Source organism: Oryza brachyantha, chromosome 10, assembly GCF_000231095.2.
Source record: "Oryza brachyantha chromosome 10, ObraRS2, whole genome shotgun sequence".
Taxonomy (NCBI): domain Eukaryota; kingdom Viridiplantae; phylum Streptophyta; class Magnoliopsida; order Poales; family Poaceae; genus Oryza; species Oryza brachyantha.
This window is the reverse complement of record NC_023172.2, coordinates 3085402-3094210: the sequence shown is the minus strand read 5'-3', so window position 1 is coordinate 3094210 and position 8809 is coordinate 3085402. Positions and strand designations below refer to the sequence as shown.

Here is an 8809-nt window from a genome sequence, read left to right as displayed (position 1 = left end):
AAAATGTTGGATGCTATTATTATAGACTTCGAACGAGTTTGTGATTCATAAGTTTATTATGGGATTCAATTATTTAATTGTGGCTATTCTTGAATTGAACATTTTCTTTGATACTCTGATGCATCTTACCGAGATAATATAAAATACACAATTGTGTTGGCTGTTTTTGTGATGGAAAATTGGCGGACTCGATATGTTTATATGTATCGAACTAACAGAATCAACCTTCACTACAACATGATAGAGATTTACTGGCACAAAATTTAATGTGGCATTTGGGTGAAATACCCCTTTAAATTAATACAAGGACAATTATTTACATTTACTGACACTTGATATTAGGGTACATAATAATACCAAAGAAAATTGTATATGGTACTTTTATGTGCCTTGCTATCTTTATTCAATGGTAGCAATTGTTTTGTGTCATGTATAGATGAAAAAAAGGCATATTTGTGTGTCGTGATAGCTATGTATCAGAGAAGTTAGATTATGTGTTAGCATTGAGGAAGTATTTGGGCACACCTCTCATGGATTTTCAGTTTCCTCGTATACATGTCTTGACAACGAAACAGGTAATATGAATTATAGTGATAATAGTGAGTCAAACCAGACAACGGATGATAAAACCTAATATAGGTTAGCAACTGAAACAAGTGAAGAGTTATACCGTGGCTGTCAAACATTTTCAAGACTGCAGTTTCTTGTAAGAGTACTTAACATAAAGAATATATAGAGAGTTAGTAATGCATACTTTGACGAACTTTTACATCTTTTTGGGAAGGCACTTCCTAAAGGTGGGAAGTAGCCAAAAAACTACCATTAGGCCAAAAAAATTATTAAGGATGTTGGCCTTGGATACACAACTATTGATGCATGTAAAAATAACGGCATCTTATATAAGAATCAATATGCTGATGCGGATAATTGTCCAGTGTGTGGTATTTCTAGGTGGAAATCTAAGAAAGTAGGAATAAATGGAAACCGTGTGCATAAGGTTCCTGCTAAATTTGTTCGATATTTTTAACTTAAAAGAAGGCTCCAAAGAATATTTATGTCTTTAAAAACTGTCTTAGACATGAGGTGACATAGTGAAGGTCGTACAAAAGATGGCTTGTTACGTCATCCAGCAGACACTACTGCATGAAGAGACTTTGACTTTAGCCATCCATAGTTTGGATTTGAAATCCGCAATGTTAGATTTGGTTAGCAACAGATGGTTTCAACCCATTTAGAAATTACAATGTTAGCCATAGCACATGGCCTAATGTTTTAATCCCATACAATATTCCCCATGGATATGCATGAAGCAATCTAACTTCATACTCTCCTTGTTGATTTCTGGTCCAAGATCCCCTGGAAATAGTATTGATGTGTATTTACAACTGTTAGTAGAATAACTTAATGATTTATTTCATAAAGGTGCAAAAACGTTTGATGCATTATGTAATGAGTGGTTTACCATGCGTGCTGCTATAATCTGGACAATCAGTGACTAACCAGGTAATACATACCTGTCCGGTAGGAGAATTGATGGAATGCATGGTTGTTCTACTTGTTACTCTAGGACATGCTCCCTATACCTAAAATATGGACGCAAAACATGCTACATGGGCCATCGCAGATTCTTTCCTCTTGATCAAAAGTTCAGATTTGAAGCAAGTTCATTTGATGGTACCGTAGAGCTACAAGAGTCCCCTGAACAACTTTGTGGGTACGATATCTCAAAGCAAACTTAAAATTTGCATATTATACATGGAAAGCTAGAAAAACAGAAGCGTGCAAAAGAGCAAAATTGTATAGATGAGGATTCAAAAGTAAAGTAGAAGAAGCAAAGTTGTTTATTCCAGTTATCATATTGAGAAACTCTTCTAGTAAGACATAATCTTGAAACTATGCATATTGAAAAAAATGTATTTGACAATGTAGTAAATACAATATCAACAAGAAATCAAAGGATAACTTAAATTCTCGTCTTGACCTTAAACAAACGGGCATAAGGTCTAGTTTTCATCCTGAATCACATGGAAACAAGACTTACATACCTCCAGCAATTTTTACAATGGACACATCAGAGAAAAGTATGTTCTGTGAAGTACTAAAAAATGTTAAATTTCCGGATGGATGTGCATCTAACTTGTATAATAAGCTTCTTGTTGATCAAAAGAAAATGATTGGTCTGAAGAGCCATGATTGCCATGTTATTATGCAGCAGTTACTCCCTCTTGCTATAAGAAGGGTCCTGCTTGAAAATGTTTGCGCAGCTTTGATTCGTATGAGTAATTTTTTAAGATATCATACTCAAAAGTCATAAATGTTAGTGATATGGAAAAATTGGAGTATGATATAGCTGAAACACTTCGCCTCCGTGAGAAAATTTTTCCGCCTTCGTTCGTTGATGTCATGGTTTATTTGTGCGTCCATCTTCCAACTGAAGCTAGATTAGTTGGGCCTGTACAGTATCGTAACATGTATCCTGTTGAGAGGTGCGTCAAACCAATCTTCTTCTACATAACTAATTACATGTATTTATTGTCCTATATATATTTCCTCTATATTCAATATAGGTATTTGTTGAAGCTAAAAAATATGCTACGAACACGAAGCCACCCAGAAGGGTCAATAGCCGAAGGATATGTGCTTGATGAAAGTATCACTTTCTGCTCTCGTTACTTGAAGGGATGTGAGACTAGATTCACTCGTAGAGCTCGTAATGATGACACTAATGATACCTCCAATTTAAATGAATTCCCATATCTAAGGACAACAGGTCGTCCATTATTGGGTAGTGGCATAGATGAATTGGATGACATATCTTGGATTCAAGCTCATAGATATGTCTTGTTTAATTATAAGGATATTGGACCATATATCGAGTTTGATCCCATACTTTATATTTTAAATTACTCTTCACTTTCTATTGTTTGTACTGCCCTTAAGCCAAATCAATTTATATTGTCATAAACTGTATACAGAAAACATCTCTCTATTCTTTCCATGGACAAACGTTTAAGAAAGCGAGAGGTCAAGCGTATCCATCATGAAACTTTTCATGCATGGCTATTAGAGCATGTAAGTGAGAAAAGTATTTGTACAATTACACATGCTTAGATACTTTTTTATGAAAAGATCATGTACTGTTCACTTATGATGACAGGTTAATCAATTGATTATTGATGGAAATGATGTTTCCGAAGAATTGAGAATCTTAGCCAACCGGCCATATAGAATGGTGAAAAAGTATAATAGTTATGCTCTAAATGGTTATAAATTTCAAACAAAAAGTTATAGTGAAGGAAAGAGTACCCAAAACTATGGACTGGCTGTGATTGCTCAAACAGCAAGTTTCTCTAGTGCTAGTGATCAAAATCCTGTACTAGGAGATGTCACGTACTATGGTGTCATCAATGATATTATTGAGTTGAACTACTCAAACAAGGGATCAGTTTTGCTATTCAAGTGTGATTGGGTTGACACAGTTAGAGGCTATAGAATTCAAATTGATAAATTTGGAATAACATTAGTAAATTTTAATCACTTACTGAATAGTGGCAAAAACATTTCTGATGAGCCAAACATTCTTGCAAGACAAGCTACACAAGTGTACTATGTTCAAGATCTTGTTGACAGTGAGTGGCATGCTGTACGAAGTTTGAAGCGAAGAGATATTTTTGATATGCAAGCAAGAGATGATATGGATTATGATGATGAAGTTGATATAGACTATTTTAATGACACCATACAACCTTTTACTAACCATCCATTAGTAACGGATGTTTGTGACAATGAAATTTGTGCGGGAACTGATATCAGTGGGGTACTCATAGATGAATCACTACAGAAGTCAAAGAGGTATATATTCAGAAAATTTGTTCATTTATATCCATAATTTTTTCATACTATTTCTTATGTTATAACTTACATATCAGGGATTTGTATTGAGCCTTTTGTTCTCGTAATGCAGGATCAAAGATGGCAGGAAGGGAAAGAAACGAAAAAGGTGTCAAAACACAGTATGAGATTGATCGGGAAATCCATATAAAAAATATGTACGCCATTCTGAAAAAGGCGAACCACCATCATGTGGTGCCAAAGAATATAGTTGAAATTGCTGAACCTGGCTCATCTCAACCCAAGGGAATGACTAGAAATGTATAATATACAATCTGAATAAATTATTGCATAGTATTTAATACAAATTTCCTTTAAAATGATTCAAGCTAATGTTTTGAATAAATCATGGATATCATCAAGTCAGTGCTCAACAATCTCAATTAAATTCTGGTGATGAAATAGAAGTACAAGATGATCCAGATTATATTGGTGAGAACCATGAAGAAGTCGATGATTATGATTATCTGGATGACTTTGTGGATGACAATAACATAGTGCCATTTGAAACTGGTAAAGATTGATTCTTTTCCCTTACTAGAATAGACCTTTATATTCATACATGTTCTCTGGGTTAACATCTTAATATATAAATAGATTTAGTGCCGGTTGCTAGGAAAGTGAGGGGTCCAACAAAAATGACGTCAAACCGTAAAAATCATGAAGGGGTAAAAATTTTTGTGAAGATCAATGGATATGGCCAACCACGTGGCCTCAGAACATGTAACTTCACAAACTTCATTGCTGCACTTGTCAAAGGTGGAGATATTACACTGAAGGAAAAAGATTGGAGATTGGTGAAGAACAAAGAAATGATATGGACTACTGTCAATGTAATATATCTCCATCTATGAATCTTATTTTTCTATTAGTATTAGAATTTTCTATACATGTATCATGTAACTCTTTATGTTAGACAAATTGTAGATATATTTTGACATTGATCCTATATGTGAGGCATGGGTGCTGAAATCTGCTGGTAAAAAATGGCGTGGCTTCAAGAACACACTTAAGGGAAAAAAATACTTTGATGTTAATCTAACAGCACAAGAGAACATAGCAAAGGGGTGTGGAAAAGGATTCCACCAGATGAATGGAAATGGCTTGTAAATTATTGGTCTATGGAAGAGAGAAAGGTTCATGAATTCCAATATCTTTTATTAGCAAGTTTTGTTTTACTCCAATATTCTACATAGCCAAGTAATGAAACATTTTTGAACTTATGGCACAGGAAAGAGCCAAAAAGAATAAACAAAAATGAGAAAATCAAGTCAATGAAGAAAGTGCTATTACGAATTTAGCACTAAACGTTCTGTTTTGACTAGCATAACTGTAGATCCGATATTTACGCGCCACGATCGGAGGCGCAACCGATTTCTGGTTGCAGCCCCAGATCGACCAGCGCAATATAAAAGGGGAGGAGCTGGCAACATGACTACGACACTCATTCTTTTCACGTGACTCAGCCTCCCCACATCACCGATCCTCACGAGTGCTGGATCGATCTGAAGGCTGCCGCCTTCCATCTTCCCCAGCGCCGGCGACGGTAAGTGTACCAGCGGCAGGACAGTGCCGCTGGCGACCTGAAGGCCGCCGCTACCCCAACCGTGATCGACCACGCCGAGTTAGGGTTTCCACTGCTCATTCATCCTCTCCGATGGACAACATCAATTCAGGTTCAGGAGACAAACGCTTCTGCACTAATGACTCTACCGTGTTCATGTTTTCTAGGCCAGTTAATGTTCATGAATTAACTTATACTACGTACATGTGGATCAAGGAGCATTGCCGTTGTTACTGATCAATTGGTACTTGATAACTATTTTATCTTTTTACGCACTTAAAAAATTTACGATATACTTAAGGCATATTCTGTGTTAACCAGGGTGCGGTACTTGGTCGTCCTGCAAGTAGGGCTGAAGTTTATGTTGTCACACATACCAAGGTAGATGGGCAAGCAGTTGATGAGAAGTACGAAGAAAAGATTGTAAGTATTTGAGCATTGTAACAATTTTAATCAATATTTTCTATTTCCCTAACACAAATCAAAAAATTGTAGGGTGAAATCCGCAATAAGCTAACTGAAAATCCAGATCTTGCATTAAAATCAATTCATGATGGAGACTTGTATGATGAAATCTTCCCAAGCATGAAGAAAAGAAAACAAATTGCTGGGATAGGGCTTACAGCAGGAGCAAAGACTGTTTCTGTAGCCATGGCAACAGATGCAGTTAGGAAAATGGGAGAAGAAAATGCAGAAGTCAGGGCAAGGATGGAAGAGATATCGTCTGAGTACAAGTCATATAAAGCATATGCTGAAGAACGATTCACAAGGAATGAACAACAATTTTCTGAACTCAAGGAAATGCTACTGATGTCACAATTATTTGTGCCGATTATATACTCTTATTTGTGCCAGTTTTATTGAAATCCCGGTCAAAAAAGGATATTTGTGTTGGATATTTGTGCCTGTTCTAGCTTAATAACCAGCAGATACGTGCTTCATCATTGCCGGGTAATAAACCGTCCTGTACGTGATGTTTGATGCTGCCATTTGTGCTGGGATTTTGTATCAGGTGTGAGGTTTATAACTCGGCACAAATGTCAAATTCTGTAGTAGTGTTTGAACTTGACAAGTTGGTGTGGAAGCAATCGAAAAAGAACAAATTCTCGAACCAGAGAAGAAAAAAAATAGCAGTACGTGACGTGCTACGCATCTGTGGCTACTATAGTAACTAGATTACTGTAGCTAGCCTGCATGCATGTTTACGTAAATTACGTGCACGCGTAGACTCTGCATGCATGAGTACGTACTGTGCTAGTTGAACTTGGTTGTCTTGGAGGCAAGTGACCGAGAAAATTGATTGCATGGCTACCTGGGTGGAGAAGCTGCTCCGTAGGCCGCCTAGCTATTGGCTGGTGGAGTGACGTGGTTAGGGGTGGTAATGAACATAATTTTCTCTATAAAAAATATGGCTTATGGTCCAAAATAAAATGGACTGCAATTTTATAGACTGTTAAACTAAAAATATTTAATGATTTAATAGAATTATGAAAATGCACGAGCAGGACGAGACCGAGCAAAATAGCAGATGGTAGTAGGGATGGCAATGGGGCGGGTTCGAGGCGGGTTGGACAGGAACGGACCCGAACCCGTCACCTGAATTGTATACCCGAACCCGGACCCGATTGGATAAACAGGTATAATCCAATCCCAGTACCCGACCTGACCGGGTCCCGGCAACCCAACCGATCGGCAACCTGACCGGGTCCCGGCAACCCGCACTAAGTAATATCTCACTTCAATCAATACAACAAATAAAGACAATGATGAATTCAGCTTCAACAAAAATTAAATATTTCATGCATGATCCATCAATCCATCATTTGGAATACACAATAATCTTAAAGAGTATATCAAGGCCTAGAGGAGGTGAATAGGCGATTAAAAAACTAAACCTTAAAAGCGGAAGCTGAAACTTTCGAAAGTTCTAGTCAGGGCTTCGGAATTTCCGGCCATTGAAAGTTCCGTTGATATTCGGAACTTCCGACAGCACCAGATCTAGAATAAGAAATGAGTAGATCTAGCCAACCAAAACTTAAGTAAGCAAAGCACGTCCAAGCTTTGCACAATCAGCAACTAGAGTACGCATGATAACCAAAAGCAAAGCTCAAATCACAAGTTAGAGAGATTTCACCACATGTGTAGACGGAGATTTTTTACCGAAGTTCCAATCCTTGAGTAGATTGTACTCTCTGTTGAGTAACTCAAACTTGAGTCGGGTTCTACAACCCTTTCCTCGAGGTTACACTCGTGCACTCCCCCTCACTCAAGGTGTCTCTTCCCTTTCGGAGGTGAGACACAACATTTACAAACTTTTCCCGGCGCACCACAAGAACTTTGGCGGCTCAAGGAACAACGCCTAGCCATCTAGGTGTTCTCAAATACCAAGAGTAACAAGCTTGCAATGAGTTCTTGGTGATGAATCTAGTGCTCAAGAAATTTCTCACGAAGTCAACACCAACACTCAACCCAACTAACTCTCACACAAACAAAATCCAAATCACTTAGAGAAGGAAGTGAGAAAGCAAGGCTGAAAGTGAATCTCAAGAAATGCAAGCCAAGGACATAAAGATGAATAAGTGAAGCAGCAACCCTAGCTTGGGGGTGGGAGGGGGTATTTATACCCCCCCCCCTCATTTTCTGCCCGTTGAGGGCAAAAGATGCTCTCTTTGAAACTTCTGAAGGTCCCCTTCGAAACTTCCAGTCAGTTCAAAATACCAGCCCCCAACACTTAGAAAATTCAAAGTCAAATATGAAAAAACAAGTCATCGGAAGTTTCGGTCACACCCCTCAGAACTTACGTAAATCTCACAGAACCAAAGTTGATTTCTTCGGAACTTCCGAAGATCCACTCCGGCACTTCCGTGAATCTTACAGAGCCGATACTGAGTTCTTCAGAACTTACGAAACTCATCTTCAGAACTTGCGTGGTTCTTACAGAACCTATTCTGACCTCTTTGGAAGTTCTGTAGGTACCATCGGAACTTCCGTAAATTCCAGCACAACTTCAAAAAGATAGCAAAAGATGCACATCAAAAATATTTCTGATCACCAGATTCATTCCTAGAATTCATTTGCGCACCCCTCTTTATAGTATGGCATTTCTTGTTGACTCAAACATAAAATAAATACACACGCCAACACGGATATACCGATTTTCTTATCTTTTTATCGTGGGCGTCGCAACCACAACTTTTCTCATGAGGACTATCTATACTTTCAAATTCTCACACAACTCATTAGTCATCATCATTTGATTGTCATTAATCACCAAAACAAAATTAGGGGCTAAGATGCACTTTCACCAGTTTATGTACCTTGCTTCTCGCCGGTTTAGGATTGGGCTTTTGCATA

General features: G+C 37.7%; 1 long non-coding RNA gene across 3 annotated transcripts; it reads left to right on the top strand.

The window, feature by feature from the left end:
• Window positions 1-5321: 5321 nt before the first annotated feature.
• LOC102702135 lies at window positions 5322-6444 on the top strand. Of its 3 annotated transcripts, XR_001551247.1 has the most exons (4): window positions 5322-5515; window positions 5623-5699; window positions 5777-5878; window positions 5951-6444. It is a non-coding gene; the product is annotated as an uncharacterized LOC102702135 (long non-coding RNA). The 3 variants fall into 3 exon arrangements; XR_001551245.1 differs by lacking the exon at window positions 5623-5699 and having other exon boundaries at window positions 5322-5567; XR_001551246.1 differs by lacking the exon at window positions 5322-5515 and having other exon boundaries at window positions 5579-5699.
• The last annotated feature ends 2365 nt before the right edge of the window (window positions 6445-8809 follow it).